Genomic DNA, 17,863 nt, shown 5'->3' on the forward strand with positions numbered 1-17,863 from the left:
TGTCCGTGTACTCTTCACGTGAAAACACTTCCAACACAAACCACCTCGTCATAAATGAAGTCACATACTACTGGTTACCATTATTAGTGCAGTCTATGACCATCATATAGAAATAAAGACTCAAAAGGAATAAATAAATTCCATGTAGTGATCATATATGTTTAATTACTTTCGTTATTATTCGCAACTTGTGTGCGTGGTAGAGTAAGGCAACTGTTTTTACACATAAGTATGATTAGTCATCTACTTATGTATTGTACAGCGCAAGTGGTAAACATGTTTAGTCGGGTAAAATGAAGAAATGGCAAACTAAAAGCATTCGAGTCATTTAATTCTTATTTGGTGTGCTTATGTACATAAAAACTTTGACTATGAAACTTAAGAAGTGCGTACAATGTTTTTATAGTCTTGGTTATATTTCTTGATTTTACACCTAAAAAAATCCACTTATTTTAGTGCATTTTTTTTAAAAAAAATAAAAGCATTGTTTTTAGTTTTTTACAGTTATTTTTTAAAGTTAGAACAAGTATTGAAGAACAGCTTATTGGTCTCTGTAATGTATTCAGTGAAAACAATCCTATTATTAATGAGGAAATAAAAACACAAAACAGTAAAATTACATATAATTTGGAAGTGAAATTTATTTTTCAAAATATTTTAACAAACAATTTGTATATACATAAAATGTCTTTTGAGATTTGAAGAAGAAATAACGGGTTAAGGAAGCCTATTCACATGCAGATTGGCATGACAGGTACAAAGAGTGCACGAACCTGCAAAACAGAATAAGAAGTTGTTTTAATTATCTACATACATTACCAATATAGTTAACATATATCGGAGCATGTTTTGCGAGTCATTCTACAGTCACATCAGAAATAAAATTCTCATCTCTAAGATTTATTATTTTTTTTTTAAAGTTGCCTTTTGAAGGCTAAAGGAGACGAAAAGTTTATAAATAATGGTAATTTGCAATTGTTCATTGTATACAACATCGGAGCACGTTTTAGCCATTCGAAAAATTACAAGAATAAATAAACTCTGCTAAACATACATTTATTTCTGTTTCTAGGGGGCACGGTGGCTCAGTGAAAGAGTGCTTACTTCTGATGCACAAGGTCCCTGGTTCGATTCCCGGCCAAGTAAATTTGTGATGGAAAACGTCGTATCCGTAGATTTTCTCGGAATACTCCCGTTTATAAACGCTAACTTTTCTGTGCTCCTTGTTCTTTCCATGGGGTTTACTATGAATGACAGCAGCAAACTTTGAAGTCACAGAACACCTAATAGGAAATTACTGAGCTGCAGTTTGCAAATCACAGTCAAGAATTACCAGTGCGGGCTATATTAGTTAAATTCACTAGCTGATATCTGTTTCGTGGAATAAATCTAGTACTACTAGGTATCAAATATCTGGCCCTTTTGAGATCCAGATATGAGGTACTTACTTAGTGTGACTTAAAAAACTCTTGTTTTGTAATCTTAAATTACTACTACGTTCTTTCACCTCTAACTTGGATAACGAATGTTTTTAAAAAGTGACAGAGTTCTTAAATGATGATAAGTCCCATGCATGGGAAGGCAAAAGCAGGATGGTTCAACCACTGTTCTGCAAAATACTCTTTAGGACCTTTTTCTCTTGTGGTTGTGTCTGACTGCATCTGCTCATTGTTGCTTCTTTCTCTCTGCAATGTCTTTCTTACGCTTTCATACGTAGGCACCTCTCTAACGAAATTATAGCCTTTTAAAAATATATTTTCAACTCATGTTCAACTCTAATTATGTGTCAGAATGAGTAGCTTCATAAGGATATGAACTTCACCTTCATCTTCGTTTCAGTTTCATCTTAAAAAATATGACCATGCGTAGCGTAGTCGCTAACTCTTTAGTCTTTGGTGCGAGGGGTCCCGGATTTGATTCCTGGTGAGAATATAGACGGTTGAAAAATTGTAAAAAAAAAAAAAAAAAATCGGTTCATCCATCCTGACTGAGGTTTTCCAGGATTTTCCTCATTCCGAACATGAAAATACCAGGATGGTACTTAACATACCGTTCCCACTCCGTTTCCTTCCTTACCCTTCCTCAGATAGTGTGATCGCTGATTGACATTATCCCTCATACATGACGGGCTAACTTGATAATAGATGGCAAAAGGCCAGAAATCTAACTACTAATCCTAATCCCTGCATCTTAATAGGTGGCATGGTTGTCATACAGAATCAACTTTTAGGCTTATAATTTTTCCTTTACTTTTTTGAAAACTGCGCATAAGATTTTATACTCAGCATTGAGTATAAATTTACATTAATACTTTTACATTAATAGCATTGAATATTAGGTTTAACTTACATGATTAGCTATTTTCATCGCCGTCCGTAGTAATATCCACCGTAGGAGTATGGAGAGGCATAGCCATAGCCATATCCAACACCGTAGCCGCCATAGTAAGGATAATATTGGGCAGAGACCGTGGCGATCACAGCCAGGATGGCAGCAATAAGAAGGATCTTCAACACAAAAAAGAAATAATCATATTATACCTAGGTATTATTTTTCAAAACTTTTAAACATTGGTTTACAATTACATATCCTAAGGCATTTTACTACTACAAGTACTTTGCATAAAATACTCATCAACTGAAAATCTTTGGCTTTGAATTTACAGCAACATACATATTAATATAAGACATGCAGACATGGATGTCTGTAGCGGTGGACAAGGGGGATCAGTGAATCTTCTGGATTTTTGAAGAATTCAAACATATTAATTTGCTCTCATATACTATGTTTATATGAAATACTGTAGTTTATTTACTGTAGTTATTACGGATACGTGCGCAAATAATTGTTGTTTTATGTAATGCACTGGCGTTGCCCCTGTCAAAAAATAAGAAACCGAATAGTATAAATAATAACAAGGAAAGCCTTCGGCGTTTTCTCTGTCAAAAGTAAAAATTTCGGTAAAATATAAAACCACAACCAAGATAATCGGCGTTGCCCCTGACAGCTGAAATCCTCATCCTTATCTAATTGGCTTAAATTGTCATCGGGAATGGCACCTAACAGTTTAGCGTCCCCAAAATATTATGGATTCGGCAGTAATCTCAGTCATCAGACACATCTTATTTTTCCACATTTTGCCGATGAGAGTTGAAGTTGAACGGTATAGAAAGTATGAGACCCGGAAAACTTTGTATTCGACACTAATATCAATAATTTTTTATTATTATTTTTTACATGTCTCCCTCTTAGTACACCTCAAAGGGCGCAATGGGCGTCTTATCCCCATTGGGAGATGAACTTTTACTTAAACGGCGTCGAGGCTATCACCAGTTAACACGTGTTTTCATGTTTTCGAAAATTCCGTTTCTGGGTAGAGAAACAGGAATAATTTCTATAAGATTTAAATTACTGATATCATTTCTATTGTACCTTATTCTTTCCTTGCAAAGAACGGAAACTTCTGATAGTACTCTAATATTTTTGAGTTGAGTTGATTTTGAGTTTAACGTCCCGTTCAGCAGCGAGGCTATACGAGACGTGGACCTACTGATTAACGTGGAATCCGAACCACATGAGCTCCCGCCGGGAAACGAACCCGGGTCTCCCACGCCAAAGGCGCGTACGCTAACCCTAATATTTTTTCTGGTGTATAAGTTCAATTTAAACCCATTGTAAATTGACATCAAACAACGTGGTTCTGCATATCACCGACATTTCTTAGAGACAATTTAAGGTATTCCTGGATCTAGTAATCTCCTTACTAAAGTAAATTCTTCTACATTAATACCCCTAGTTGTTCCCGGCAAGCCTTCGACTCGTCTCCAAGTTTGCTGTGCGCCAGCGACATCACTTGGCATCAGGTAGGAGGCAGTGCTGCTAGTGACAACTAACAGTATTACTGTGAACTATTATAAATTAATGTGATTGACAGAGTCAAGCGTCTTGCGTTTATGGTAAGGACTAAGTATAACTAAACATTTGCGCCAAGAAGATTATGCAACCCGTTTAACTAGGGTCGGATTTACAGTAGACTCACAGGCTTTGACACGTTGGCAGAAAATGAAATTTTATTAAATCTTTTAGCTTAACGAAACATATTATGCCCGTGAAGTTATGGGATACAATGATTAAGACAAGTGAATGATGATGGAACAATTGGTAGAATGACAGTGTGAGATGACACATGAGTACTGCGAGAAAACCCATAAACACCATTTTGTCCACTACAAACTTACTTGACCGGGGATCGAACCAGGGACTCAGCATAACCAGAGGTAAGCTCTCTACTACTGAGCCACTATTTCCGCCAGGGTGCACGTTGCACGAAAATTTAGAAAAAAATCATCTTTAATTTATTATAAAACTGAATATATATACTAGCACAAATTCTGGACAATGACAACAAATTTTCTTATACTGTTTCATAATACCCTTTCTCCTGTTTCATTTACTTATAATACTTTTAATGTGACTAAAAGAATGTGATATAGATAATAGTGGTTTTATTTCTTGTAATCAATATGATCATTTTGTGTTACAGTCGAGAATAGAAACAAAATCCAATTATTCTATTCGCGTAGTGATATTTTTAGTGTTTGAACATTCAAAACTATTAAGAACGAAAATTCAAAAGGAATTTCTTTCATTATTGCACTAGTGCATATTGTAAAAAATTTACTAACTATTCCCTGTACGCAGTGGTAAAAGTGAGGGGTAACGCGGGAGGAGGTCATTCCTCTACTTCCAAAAAATATCCATGGCATCCCCCTAATTTTAAAAAAAATACAGTGGTCAAAGGTAGACATAGGGAATGGCGTAACGTCATCATTCCCCTACCTTTTCAGATCCACTTTTACCCCTACCTGTACATTACTTTAAGCAACTTAAATTTATAACAATTCAAATCTTTCTTCATGCCAAATTCAGCATTAAATTTCATTAAATTTATCGTTTAAGAAAGTTGAAACAAAGATTCATTTTCAATGAAAATTTTGATTGTGATTCGAAAGTTCATTTGGTTTTTAAATTTTCTATGTTAAAATTTTGGTCGGAACGAGGGGCGGCAAATACATTTCGTCCTACGGGCGACAAAACGATAAATCCGGCCCTGCTCGTATCTTTAAAACATTTTAAACCTTATATATTTAGTATAAGTCACAGTCTAAGATTATTTTGTCCACCTACCACTTAAAAATACATGTCAACTTATATTTCAATATAAAACAATAAAGTGTATGTTACTTTTCCATCCTTCGAGATGTTAACTCAAGCATCAAGATTTCAAACAACAAACGCCCAGAAATAATAAAATAAACTCTACTCACAAGCTTCAGCATGGTTGATTGGTAAAGTTGTGTCTACGTTCGTCCGCAATAACACAGATTGAAGTTCACTTCCTGGGCTGGGATTATATAAGAGGCGAGGGTCTTGGATGACCTTGCTGTTAAGACGCAGTGAACTAGTTTATTTTCTTTTTTATTATTTTTTAATCTAATAAAAATTCACTAAGCCTCGCACTTTCCACTTCCAGTTATGTCGATTGAAATTGTTCAGAAGACGATATAACTGCGTAGTAAATTTCGAAGTGTATAAATACCAGAAGATATTAAACCGCCATTAATCTTATGCGATGCATCGTTATTTTTGCAAGCATTACTGTAAACATTATAATTTTGCATAACGATTATTATATTTACTCCTTTAAAGGATAAATAATTATTAGTATTAATCACTGTTTTAATGTTATAAACCAACCTAGCTTTCAGCATCCGCATATAAAATGTAACAGAAAAGTGAAGGTCTTCGATTGTTACCAAATACATCCCTTTCCAAGATAATGAAATGTCTATAACATTGAGATCCCTGACCTTCATATTAATTTAAATGGATTCTCTTCCTACAATCACGCCAAATAGCTAGGTATATGGTAAATTGCTTAGTTAAAGAGTTTGGATTACCAAAACTCCTTTTTGTATATTTACTCTGTCCGCACGGAAGACAAAAAAAGAAAAAAAGAAAAAAAAGAAAAAAGAAAAAAAGAAAAAAAAGAATCAGCATCAATTTGGGCCCGGATGTAAAAGGTCTAAAGTTATAAATCAGTTTGTTGTTGAATGTTATTTTCAAACTGGAAGTGTGGTAGAAATCAACTGTTTCCGGTTTTAGCGTTGATTATTAAATAGCAAAAACAATAATAGCGAGAAACAATTTCCAGCAATAGATTAAGCGTCCCAAGAATACACATCACCTCCGTCCTTATCTCTCTACTAAGCCGGAAGTGACTGAAATCCACTGTAACTTCCGGTTTCAATATTGATCCATATAGAGGAAAAACGGTAAGAGATAGCAAGAAGCGGTATTTTGGAATCGACTTAGTTTTCTAAGAATATGTGTTACCTTTATTTAAAGCGGAAGTGGCAGAAATTAACTATTTCCGGTTTTAACGTAGATCACCATAAAGTAAAAAGGTAATTTTATAGATAGCGAGAAGTGGTTTTCTACAATCAATTTAGCGTCCCAACAAAAAATTCAATTAGATGTAAAGTGGTTTTCTGGAACTTTTACCTCGCCTCGCAGGACAAGAGACATAGCCTGTTGGCCTAGGTTAATGGCCCGGTATCGATAACCACTAGGCCAATGTTTGCATTGTACTGGACACTATGTTGTTGCGCACTTAGTGAACCTACAAGGTTAGGCCCTCGATCTTGTTGATCTTAGGCATGCAACCACTATATCAGGCTAGGAAAGAGGATACACCCACTGTGTGGCCAGATCGAAGTCCTTATTGCCTACCAGTTTTACCTCGTGGCAGCTCTGCTAGCGAGTCAGGGTCTACCATGCTCTGTGGGTATGGGACCAGAGCGTTATAAGGCGAGCTCGCGTTCTGCCAGTACAAGTACCAGCTACCCAATCTCACAGTTTGACCACAGACCAGAAGAGTCCATTCCAAATCCGGGAGCCCTACGCGAACCCTGGGGGGGGGGGATCATTCCGGCCCTGCCTATCTCTATCATTTAATGGCCACTGCTTTCCGCGTAGAAATACCACGAACACGTCGAGATATTCCCAGATCCAATACCATTTGGGTATTGGAATTAGCACCTTTCCCCACTCTCCACTTGCGCATTTTCCAAGCAAAAGGTGATAAACTTTCAAACTATAGTGTTCCTATATTCTAACTAGAAGTGATAGATATATCAGTTCCATTTTCAATGTGCTTAAAGACGAAGATTGACTGTTGGGATTTGAGTCTATGTCAAAAAGTAATTTCTTTATCTTTCTTACCAATTTTGCTCTATGAAAATTGAATAATAAAAACGGAAGAAACATATTTCTACAATTTCCCGTTCCAATTGAGAGATTAAAGCCAGACTATTCTAGTGACACTCGATTCATATCAAAACAAACCATCCGTCTTGCAAATATTGTAATGTTCCATTAAATATTCAGCACATTTTTGTAGATTGCACTGAATACTTAGATCTGAAAGAATGTTTATGAAAACTGAAAGTTTTAGATGCGTGTGGATAATCTGACTTTGTGACCGTATTCTTAATTTTGTTCGGAAATTGGTATAACTAACGCTCTCTGACTTTTTCTTATTAGATTTTTCGTTATGTGTTATTTAAAAAAAAAAAAAAACTCTTTAATAAATACATTACTTCTTGCTTGGATTAATTATCCTTCCAGTTACAGAAAGACAAGAACGGAAAGGTGAATTCATATCAGAAGACCGTTTTTTAGTTTCTTATACGTAATTTCTGGTCTGATACCTGTCCAGAAACAGACCTACGGTTGGGCACAGACGTTCAATAGAACTTCTGATACTTACGCATTGTAGAGTTTGGATTGGTTTGTTAAAGCTTACTCTCTCTCTCTCTCTTTTTAGCACCGAGGCCACATGAAACGTGGATCTGCAGTTTAAGGTGGAACTCGAACTACCATTATGCATTCAAATTTCGAGGCCCTCCAATTGGGAATTGAATCTGGATCCGTGAACCAAAGGTACGTACTCTTGCTACCGCAGCATCGGTGAGGGCCACATAAGTTGGAAGTCCAAAATTAAAAGTTTGAGAAAACTTTAGGAGATACGAAAGTAAGTGCTATAGATGGTCTACTACTTTGAGTGCAGTCACTCCGTGGATTCTATACCGTTACTCCATTTGAACCAGTGTTCGTAGTTTGCGTAAAATTTCCTTAATCTACGAAAAGTTCATACGTAAATTTAGCAAAAAAAGAAAAAGGGATTTTTCGATAAAACAAATATCCAGGGAAATTCTGGTGCTGAGTGATTGACAATAAATATTCACAAATAACCAATACAATAGCATTTATGTGTATGTGTGTGTTCAAAGTAGCATAATTTGCACTCATTGTTGAGAGTGTAGTTGTGTTTAGAAGCAGAAAACCATGAACAAAACAAATATAGTTGGCACTTCCTTTAGCATAGCTAAATTCATCTAGTCATATAATTTCTATCATAAGAATTAGACACTCAACAAACTAGGAAACTAGGGAAAATTTGATGAGAAAAAAGGAAAATTTTGTATCCTCAACCAGGAGAATGAGAATGAGTGATAAGCCAATGCCAATTAGAAGTTGAAAGTTGAGCACGAGTGGAGGGCATTTGTCAGCTCGGAGTTCGAGTATAAGGGTGGACTAGAGGACTCGGAACAATTGTGTTGGAGGGTGAGAGTGTGAGAGATCAAAGTAATAAACATTTAATTGCCTGCAAATTTTGTCCTGTATCTATCCTTATTTATCACACTCCGAAAAAGAAATTACAACTGTTGAAAAGAGCTATATCCTGTTCTTCCATTAACAGCAGATCCGCTTAGTTTGAAAAAAGCCTTATCTACCAAAGAATGAAAAGCATAATTCATGTAAGAACTTGATTTTCATATAAACATTAGCATAAAATTTAGATAAAAGAAGAACATGATATATATATATACTAATAATAGTAGAAGAATGGAAATGGTAAAAGAAATGGATATTTTAAAAAGCAACTCATTTGAATTTCATAAAAAAGAATTTAAAGAAAAAGGACATCCTTCAAGATCACTTTACAACGTTTCCGGATATGTCACTTCTGCATCTTCTTGTAAAGTGAATGCTAGAATATGGGAAATTACTAGAATTTGCCTCAAATAGATAATATCCTTGTTATATATACACTACGTGACTAACATGATAATAATAATATTTCTGTTAGCTCACATCATCTCTTAAAGAAGTTATTGTTGTTTGATTTTTTTTTTAAATAAAGAAATAAGGAGAGCATGAATCCTTTCAAGCACGCGACCCAATGAAATCACGAATAAGTATCATAATGAAAAAGGAAGAAAAAAAGGAAAGGGAATTACTGCAACAGTAGATTTAGCATGAGTTACGTAGATCTTTACTCCAACGGAATAGTAACGAGTTTCGTGAACACTTTTCCGTCTTGTTGCAAATGGATGCCACGCACTGAGAAGAATGGTTCACTCATAATAAATTGATGCTTAGGAATGTGTGGTGCGGAAGAATATGCTTCAGAATTTTAAAGAAACAAGAATCGTCGTCGCCCACGGTAAAAGAAATGATCTTATAACTTAGTATGTTAACCTTGACCAACATCTACATGACAAGAACAGGTTATTACTTCTAAATCTGCTTAAGTATATTTTTGCACAAAAGGATGTAACTACGTATGTCTTGGATTGGACTTTACAAAGTTCACGTTACCTTTCACTTTTTCTCACATACAAACACATAAGTAATGCCAAAAAAAAAATCACATAAATAACAAAGCATTTTGGATGCTTATTGTCTTTTCTTTGTGAAGCAATCGAGGGAATCCTCTTATATAAATACCATTGCACTCTTTGGAATCAAACGTAGTACCTTACGTTCAGTAGTAACAGAAGGTTCTCGTAAACGCCAACAAGATGTTCAGTCAACTTGTAAGTACACACATTAGCAACTGATCGTATAATTTAACAAGCAAAATATTCGTGATACCGGAGTTTTGTTTATGAAAGTGGATCACTAAACTGTAGAACATTTAATATTATTAGGCAAATCAATCCTAATCATACAGTGAACACACAATGTTGGGAAGTATTCCGCTTCATTATATTTTAGCTTTCATAGTGGTTCATTGTCACTCTCTTGCATATAATATAGTTGGTGCAGTTAATACATATATAATTTAGAGGTAAAATCTGTTAAAGAATGATAATGAACTGATTTACTTAACGTCAAACACACAAGCCATCTGAGAACATAAAGACAGCGTTAAAAAGAATGTTTCATTACCATTACAATAAAGCTAGCTTGTAATGACCACCTAGCACTCGTTAGTGCATGTTTTCTTCGTTTACTTATTCATCATTTTTTACGGTATATGCTTTTCCAGACATATTATTTATTTCTGGGCATACAAATGTGTAGAAATGTTATTTATAGCATATACATGTTTAGACATATTATAAATCTGTACGCAGTCTGTGGCCCAAGAAAATTACAGTCTAGAAGGCACTAGGAGATAATTAGTGAAATAATTTTAATTTTTTAACAAATATTTGTCCACGCCCCTCAAGCTTACTTGTGCCAAGCGGGCTATAAGTGCATCCACTAACAAAAGAATGGGTATAGGAGGCATTTGGATAGTGTCTTTACCAGTAGTCCGTATTCTCAGTCTGTACGTTATAATTTCTTTTAGCCTACAGATCATAGTAGCAAGCTGATAAGCCAAATAGGTAAAGAATAGAATCATATATCCTACTACAAGTCGTTTTGTTAGAAAACTACCATCGTATTTGAAATATTTTTTTAATGTACAGTTTACCATCACAACTTAATTTGATTCTATCAATTATTCAATTAAAGTGCGTTTCTTCACTACTCATTTATAAGTTTATACTAAAAAGATTCACTGTCAGGTATGAAAACAGTAGAACCTTCCGACGGAAAACGGGACATGTACCAAATTAAACAAAGCTCGGATTTTAGGGGAAGATACTAATTTTTTAAAATCTAAAAAACGAGAGAGAAAGATATTCTCAACACTTACCTTTCTGTTTGTGCGAAGTTGAGTGGAAATATTTTAATTTGCCTCTCCCGTCCTTCTAGGAGTTAGTGAATCCAGAAGGGTCGTATGGAGGAGCTGATCTTTTTCTGGATAGATGATGAGTTTTACATCACATAAGGATAAAGCAGTGCAATAATTTACATGTAGGCTTATAAAAAGATAACATTTACTGGAACGGATACCCTCGCCTACTCACCTAGTAGTCCTAAGTATGTACAAAATGAGTTTAAGTCTTTTAAATTGCCTCCCATGTCGTCCTAAGTGACTGAAAATGAGTTGAATGCTTTATAAATTGTCTCCTGTTCTCCTAGAAGAGTACAAAACGAGTTGAAGCCTTTTAAATTGCCTCTCCTGCCGTCCTAGGTGGGTGCAAAATGCGTTGAAGCCTTTTAATTTGCTTCTCATGTCGTCCAAGGCACTAGCAAATCCAGAAGAGTCATATTGAAGGGTGTCTCTTGATCAATTAATGTAGGTTTGAAATACTGAGTTTTAAATCAAATAAAGATAAAGCAGTACAATAATTTATAAATAAGCCTATAAAAAGAGATAACATTTTCGTGGACGGTTGTCCGCGTCGACGTACCTAGTTATCTTAGGTGAGCTCATAATGAACTGCAGTCTTTTAAATTGAAACTCCTATCGTTCTAGGTGGGTCCAAAATGCGCTAAATCCTTTCAAATTGACTCCCCTGTAAATTTTGCTCGATGGTTTGTTTCCTTTTTTGTCCGTAGGCCTGAATTCTTTAAGAAATGGCTAATACCCTCTCTAGACTATTTGCTGTATATTAAATTAATGTTAGAATTCGAGTGAAGTAAAATCCGTTATGTTTTCTTAAGATATTGACTAGAGCAAATGGGAAAATATCGGTAATATATTTCTTTTACTTTTGGATTCTGATTTCAAATTTTTTTTTGGTGGATATATTATCATTTTGCATTGACGTTATAAGGGGGAAGGGCTTCAGAGTACAAATAAATCAAGTCTAATCACCAAATTTGTGAGAAAGAGAAACATGAAGTATAATATGATATGCTCAAATACATGAGAAAGTATACACTGCTTTTTCTATATTGTTCTATATTCTTTTTTCTATATTCTATTTTCTATATTCTGTTTCTATTTTCTATATTCAGAATTTACAATATCTGAACATGAATCTTTTAAGCTCTGAAAAGAGCTTGATATATATATATAAAGACCATAAGTTGTACTTGATTCTCTTTTGCACTGAACATGCCAAATGTGCTATCATCTAAAGAGATCATACAACCGCTACGCCATAGCAGTACACATACAGTGTAGGTTCAACCTGTATTTAATTGATCCCTGAGTATTGTTGCCAAGGATATAATTATTGTGGAAACAATTTCTACATAGTACTACTAAGCCAATAGCAAATTTGGTTGTACAATGGACAAAAACACTGTATTGTTAACTGTGTTGAGTACCTTTTTCTTCTTTAAACCACTGATGTAAATCTGTTGTGGGTCTAGCCCGGAGACGGGGGGCCTAGCCTCCCAGTTTTTTGAGTGACACAATAATTTGAGCTATTATTTAAACATTTTTTGGAAGTTTATAGTAAAATCATGGTGTACCTATCATAGTCTGGGTTCTGACTGTCCCCCTCTTCTCGCTTTTACTTTCTAGATCCACCACTGGTGTTAATGTGGAGTTATTCTCGTTTTCTATGGCTTTACTTGGTTTGATTTGGTGTCTAGCGTTCCTTTCAACAGCAAGGATGTATAAGACATTACAGCTTAACGTGAGATCCGAACCACACAAGGCTCCACCGGAAATAGAATCCCGACTCTCCCTCGTCAAAGACACGCACATAACCATAAAGCCACGAGGGAACTCTCTTTCTCTCTCTCTTTTGTATGAGCTTGAATTTTTTTAAAGTGATTTCTTCTTTATGCCTAGTTAAATGTTCCTTTCTCTTTTTTAAAAAAGAATTTGGATTAAATAAAATAAATATTGAAACTGAATTTCATTATTAAATATTAAAATTGTACACCTTAATTTTCACAAAGTAAAGAACATTTAAATAACATAGAAAAGGAAATCAACAAAATCAAACCATTAACATTTAAGTTGATTTCAAAGGTATTCAACTCCATCACGCAACTTTTGAAATACCCGCCATTTCTCTTCTAGTGAGTTGGCAGCACTGAGCGTTACATTATTTTCATTTGTCTTTGTGGTTAATAGTGACGGAGCACTGAATAGCGCATGATCGTCATCTGTTCTCTATACGGGTAAGAATTCACAACATTCACCACATTTGTGATAAGTTTTCACTATGACAGCACGCTGTTCCGTCATGAAATCATGCATTCCTACCAGGCGCTATTAGGCGCTCCGTGGCCACTGACCACAACGACAACAGATGAGAAACATGTAACATTCAGTGCTGCCAACTTACTAGAACAGAAATGGCGGGCACTTGAAAAGTTGCTTTCTTTATGAGGTACCCTTAACACTAGAATGATAAACCAAAAACAATAGTTTTAGAACTAAGCCATATAACTGACAATGAATGAATTATTTATTTTTAACTAAAAGTAAACGTTTTGTATTATAATGTTTTTGTTTTGTTTTATCTTGTAGGTTCTCCTCGTACTGGCTATCTTGGCTGTCCTTTCTGTTGTTTCTGCTCAGTACTATCCTTACTATGGCTTAGGATACGGTTATGGACTTGGATATGGTTATGCAAGCCCTTACTATGGTGGATACTTCTATGGACGGCGCTAACACCCAAGTATGGTATGCAAATATACACTTCTTTTTCTTTTTCGTAAAAAAAAATATGAAATTGGAGATACGTAAACAATTCGTATTAATGTTAAGACTTTTCTATACCTAACAAAAATTTCTCCCTAATATTTCGTATTAAAATATGTCGCGTTCAGTGCACAAGGGAATTAAGTCCATTTCTGGTAATTAGGCTCATATGTCATCTTTGAGATCTCTATCTGAAGCTCCGCGTAGAACAAAAAATGTTCATCTTCAATTATTATAACTAACTTTTATCTTATAAACCCTGAGTAAAGCAATGTTTATTTATAAAATCATAAATGTGTGACCGTTTCGCCAACTAGAGCCTGTATATCTCAGGTGTGTCCTCGGAAACTATGCGAACTATACTTCGGCCCCACCCCCTTTGCTTACGGAAAAGAAGTGAATGACCTCAGCCGTGTTGCCAATTTGTCATTTAGTCGTTTGTTCTTGACGAGTGAAAATCGTAGGCTACTTAGAATGGCTAACAAGATAGTGCATAGCGAAGCCTGTGAAATAATTCATTGTGGCAACGCTTCCGCACAAGGATGTTTTAAGTAAAGGATCTACCCATATGTATCTACATCCTATTAAATCGATGAAGCCAAAAAAAAAAAAAAAAAAAAAAACAAAACTGAGCATCGGCACGTCTGGTTGGCTACTCTCGTTTCTGCCATTGTCTGATTGGCTACTTTCGTTTCCGCCATGATTGATGGCTCAAAACATTGCGATCCTATTGGGCGGAGTGGCCAGAGTAGGGCTGGCGAAACTGTGACGTATGGCTTCAAGATTTTGTTGTAAGGGCAGATCCTCTATTTTATAAGATCCTTGCTTCGTCATCTAACAACTGAAAGATCTCGGCCGCAGCAACTTGTCCCTCCTCTTTCGAAGAAGGTGCGGGAAAACACACATCGATAGTAGCGCCAGAAGGGGCACAGTTCAAATAGAAAGGCTCTAACTGAACACATTGGCTTCATCAGACACTGATCACGCCTGATCAGCTTCATTAGTGTTTGTAAAACCAATATGTTCAGTTAGTTGGCGAAACGGTCACTCATTTATCATTTTATAAATAAACATTGCTTTACTCAGGGATTTGTATTTTTAGTATAAGTTATTCAATATAGCAAAGCTAACTTTAATGGTGTTATCTTTTCCATGTACCTGACAAACTTCATGTTTATTTTACTCAGAACTTTTGTAATAGAATTTGATTCCTTTGTGTTTGGATGCTCCTAATGACAGGTTGACCTATCTTACTTGATAAAATTCTACTAAAATCAACTTAATGTTTTCAAAGTTTTTAGTCAATAGCAGAAAATTCTGTAAATTGTAGAATCTAATACCCTAATTCAAGAGGTTCCAGTTGATGTGTCGCGCAGCACCATGGTATTTGTTGCGAAATTTCATAATCTAAAAATAATTTCTGTAAGTCTAGATTTTATGAGACACATTTTATTTCCACCATGAAGTTTTGATTCAGTTTTGAGATAAACTGTACCTGCCAACGGTTACAATTATTCTTAATTAAACATAATCTAACTTAACCTCACCTAAGTGTCACCACGTTATGACCGTTTCTGAACAGTGTATTGTTAATGAAAACAACTTGAGAAGCACTTTCCTAGTCTACGTACTTACTGATTCATGAAAATGAAAGAAAAGTTTGAAAAATAATTACTAACTGATTTTGTGTCATTTTTAGTAAAATGACATTACTCTTGAGATAATCATTAATTTTGACTTACATTTAAAACAAAATAATCCACGTGAAGAAGAGCCACTACCCATCGAAGTAAAGTGCAAGGTGCTTCGAAACTATGGAATTAAAGGGTATTTTACAGAAGATTTTCAAAATTATCCTCTTTATACATAATGCACAAGTCCTTGCAGTTAATTCGTTATCCTCAGTGGCACTATTCAGCCGATTCGCTAGAACCACTTGTTGAACTATTTCGAGCTCGCAGAACCGTTTGTTATACCCAGATATAACAATAAATTTTACCCAGGAACAGTAAATTTTAGTTTAACTATTTGTGTTTCAATAAATTCTTACAGTCACAGGGTTAAACATATGATCTCTCAGAACAAAGTATAAGCGTTTGTTTCTTAATCTCAAATGCTCAGATATCGAGAATGAGAACTGTGATCACGTGAGTGTAGTGATAAGGGTTACTAATATTTGTAACTCATATATACTATTATCAAGAATTGTCGATCCATTAAGATCATTCCAATAATTTTTGACAACCATCTGTCTTGGATAATTTTCGTGACACCACCTCACCACCTTGTATTAGGATGCTGTGTACGTTTCTACTTGTCACTTTTGGTATTCAGTAAAGAATTTGCTATTGTCTATCTTGCATGGTTTGTTTCCTAAGAGAGTTATATCTATCCACCTATTCTTTCTTTCTCTCTCTCTCTCCCTCTATCTATCTATCTATATCTATATCTATATCTATCTATCTATCTATCTATCTATCTATCTATCTATCTATATATATATATATATATACAGTAAACTCTTTTTAATTCGAAGTCCAAGGGGACACGAAAAAACTTCGAATTATCCAAAATTCGAATTATTCAACAACATTCATTTTCACATATATAACAACAAACAAACCAAAGTACTGTGCATCAAAAACATATCCATATAGTGTAGACTTTACCTTTAAAGCAGCTTATTATTTGCGTGATCGAATACCGCAAACTAACAAATGATATCGATTCCACATAATTCAAACTACATGTACAATGGAAAATATATTTACGTACAACACTACAACACACATTGAATAGCCCAGGCAATTAAACACCAGTAACAATTTGAATATTCTGTTCTCACTTTTAAGAAGTCGTAAATCTCATTTGTTTAAATTTGATTGTTTTTGTACGGTCAATAAATCTTGAATTTCATGTATTGAGTGGAATACGATATTAATAACATTTAGTTGACTTTATCAATAATTCATCTTAAACTTTCAACCAATTCTGAAACAAGATAAGATTGGCACACGCTCTCTATCTTTACTTCTTTCCCAACTCACCTTCATCTTTATCATTACATAGATTTTCTATTTATCTTTTGTATTACTCTTCCCTATGGCTGCATCTGGATAACTGAACACACGTTAAAACTCTATTTCTCTGTTTATATCTGTCCAACATTAAAAATTCTGAACTGTATTTACTTCGAATTATCCAAAACATAGGTTCAAAAGTTCGATTTATTCACGATTTTTTACTATTGTTTTCAATACAGTTTTCAAGAGGAATGGACTTCTGTTCGAATTAACGAGACTTTACTGTATATATATATATATATATATATATATATATATATATATATATATATTCTGATATTCTGCAAGACATTGCTTTCTTTATTTTGCGATTAAGGAAAGCTAATATTTGACAAGTAGTTATACATGCTGTATAAAGGGTTGTTCGCCAATCGCTGCAGTATTCTTTCTCCCTATTCTAGACAACCAAAGTCACTGACTGCTCTGTTGCTAGTAGTTGAATGCTGAATCCATCGTCAAATATTCCAAGTACTACCATATTTGTTATATGGAAAACAAGCGTTACAAACCACCCTGTCATATTACTACGATCACAGAACTACGGCTTCTTAAACGGTCTACGTGAGTTGGTCGTAAGATTGTCAACAGTGCTGCTGTCTCTATTATTGCGCAGCCGTTGGCAACTGCGCCATTAAAACACCACGTATTCTGTTCAATTGTCAAACACCACCTTCCTTAACCGTATAGTACATACTTAATTAGCAGTAATTTAAGGTTTAAGTTTATTAGAAAGGTGTTTTTTCTTATTATTTTTTCATCTTTTCATTCTTTTTTAGGTATTCCTTCGAATCTACTGGATCCGGATACTCGACTGAATGAACCGCTCATCTAGACCCTGTCCTCAAATAAATGTATTTGTTTCCTTGTACACTGCAGTTCCTGACATTTAAAATATGAATCGCAAATAAATATTATATTCGATAAA

At 34.8% G+C, this 17,863-nt stretch overlaps 2 long non-coding RNA genes across 2 annotated transcripts; one reads left to right on the plus strand and one right to left on the minus strand.

Moving 5' to 3' along the window:
- Positions 1 to 623: 623 nt before the first annotated feature.
- Positions 624 to 5,421, minus strand: LOC145667898 (uncharacterized). Its single transcript, XR_014127923.1, has 3 exons — positions 5,328 to 5,421; positions 2,350 to 2,507; positions 624 to 773 (listed from the first exon to the last, which is right to left on the minus strand). It is a non-coding gene; the product is annotated as an uncharacterized LOC145667898 (long non-coding RNA).
- A 4,397-nt stretch (positions 5,422 to 9,818) lies between these two features.
- Positions 9,819 to 17,863, plus strand: LOC145667903 (uncharacterized). Its single transcript, XR_014127924.1, has 3 exons — positions 9,819 to 9,944; positions 13,682 to 13,837; positions 17,715 to 17,863. It is a non-coding gene; the product is annotated as an uncharacterized LOC145667903 (long non-coding RNA).

Source organism: Thermobia domestica, chromosome 1 (assembly GCF_964235325.1).
Source record: "Thermobia domestica chromosome 1, izTheDome1.hap1.1, whole genome shotgun sequence".
In the NCBI taxonomy this organism is placed as follows: domain Eukaryota; kingdom Metazoa; phylum Arthropoda; class Insecta; order Zygentoma; family Lepismatidae; genus Thermobia; species Thermobia domestica.